The sequence below is a fragment of the Lathyrus oleraceus genome, chromosome 3 (assembly GCF_024323335.1).
Source record: "Lathyrus oleraceus cultivar Zhongwan6 chromosome 3, CAAS_Psat_ZW6_1.0, whole genome shotgun sequence".
Lineage (NCBI taxonomy): Eukaryota > Viridiplantae > Streptophyta > Magnoliopsida > Fabales > Fabaceae > Lathyrus > Lathyrus oleraceus.
Genome location: NC_066581.1, coordinates 99,209,825 through 99,211,868, shown reverse-complemented (window position 1 = coordinate 99,211,868; position 2,044 = coordinate 99,209,825). Strand labels below are relative to the sequence as shown.

Here is a 2,044-nt window from a genome sequence, read left to right as displayed (position 1 = left end):
AGAGACTCCGTCTCGTCATTCCCTATTACTTAAGGCTCGTAGCGCATGATACTTCTCTTGACTGACAAGTTGGTGGTGAAAAATCTTCATTGTTGATCCTTGTGTTGACGTTGTTTTTGTATGAAGAAGGCTTGGTAGTTTATTCGATTCGTATTGTACTAAAGTCTTCATTGTTGATCATATTGCTAATTAAACCATGAAAAGAGCTAATGTTAACTAAAATAACCTAATCCTACTGGAAATGGGCCTTGAGGAATGAAAATGGGGGTGCAGGACTACTATGCGGATGCTGGAAAGGGTCTGGATACACAGAAGCCCAACTGATCCAAAAACTGCAGCAACTGGGGTGCGAATAGGCAGATCCAGGGTTGCTAAAGAACTGCAGGCGCAGGCCCGTAAGATGGCCCACCAAAGACTAAGCTTAAACAAAAAAAAATGGAGGTGTAACAGGCCAAGAACAACCCCAAGTCCCAAGAGGAATGTGAATACAACGGATAGCGTGTGTTCACAATGCTCAGTTCGAACCAGACGCTCACTCACCTCGCCGCCTTCCCTTCATCGTTGTCGCACCGTAGACCGCCTCCGGCGGCGGTGGAAGTCGTATCACCATCAAAGCTGCCTCACTATGACCGTCTTCCTCCACAGAATCTCAGCATGATCTCGACCTCTGATAATTTGACAATACCTCTCCAAATCGCAACCAAGAACAAAGAACCCTAAGTTTCTAAAAACGAAATTGAATGTCCTTCAGGCGCCAAAAGGAGACTAAACTATAGGGTTTGGCTTTTGAGCCAAGAGTCTACATCTCAGCAATCTTGGATTAAGAGAAAAAGGAAGAAAAGTCTCTTACCGGAATAGCTCCGGTGACCGTCATCGGCGAGAGGAAAATCGAAATCAGGTAATGTTCTTTGAGTATCTTTCTCCTTCTTCTACTCTGGACGCCTCTTCCTTTCGTTCCCTCTTCTTCTTCTGGATCTCTGCTACGGTTGCGTTGTTATGTGAATTGATATTAAGCGATGGTTGCTTGAGGTTGCGAGTTACGACGAAGGGGAATGTGAAAGCAAGATGAAATCGTGCGATAGAAGAAGAAGGAAACTGAGAAACCTGGAGAATGGAAAACCATCCCCGAATCTGAGTCACGTAGTGTATTTATAAGGTTCCAATCCATTAGGAATCTAAATGAAATGTGATCTAAATTCACATTTCAGTTGGTTAGAAATTAGGAAGTTAGTTAAATCGATTATGGTTTTGGATTCTGTTAGAAATTCACACTTGCTTCCCTTTTGAAGTCGTTTTGATTCTGGAGTGGATTAATTATTTATGTTAGAAGATGTTAGACGTTTGTTATTAGGAAAATGAAATTGAAATTCAATTTTGCTAAAAGTTAATTTCAGTCCGTTGGATGGATTTTGTTAGATTATTTTGATGAATTTGCCGATGAATGTTACTGAGTTTTTACTCTTCAACTTGTGGTTCCCTTGCAGGTTTTGGCGTGGTTGTGGTGTATGCTACCGTTTAGCTTTTGTTTGTAGCGTTTAGACTTGGCTCTTGCTGCTGGTTGCCTGATGTAGGTGTTCCTGCACCATTTTCGCACCTTGGCTATGCTGTTATTGGTTTGTGTAGCAACTTTTGGTGGTGTGCAATTTTGGCTGGCTTGTAGCTGGTGTACGTGCGTTGGAGCATGTGGCTTTATGCAACTTTGGGTGTTTGCTACAACAGCTTTGGTAGCTACATTTTCCATCCGCCTTCTATCACCTTGCCTTCTTTTCCCTTCATTTCTTTTAATGTAAAACACTGTTGGTTTATGTTATGCATAATGGATCAGATCGAATTTGGATTGAAATTCTGGTATCAGATATGAGATGTCGAATGTAATGTCACAACACTAATATCTGAACAACAGATGAAATATAAACAAAATAAAAATCATTAAACAATTGAAAAACGACACAGGAAATTGTTAACCCAGTTCGGTGCAAGCACACCTACGTCTGGGGGCTACCAAACCATGAAGGAAATCCACTAAACATAATTAGTTCAAAAA

At 41.2% G+C, this 2,044-nt stretch overlaps 1 long non-coding RNA gene across 1 annotated transcript; it reads left to right on the top strand.

Annotated features, from left to right (window-relative positions):
* The first annotated feature begins 381 nt into the window (after window positions 1–381).
* On the top strand, window positions 382–1,843 carry LOC127125604 (uncharacterized). Its single transcript, XR_007804763.1, has 2 exons — window positions 382–898; window positions 1,485–1,843. It is a non-coding gene; the product is annotated as an uncharacterized LOC127125604 (long non-coding RNA).
* Window positions 1,844–2,044: the final 201 nt, after the last annotated feature.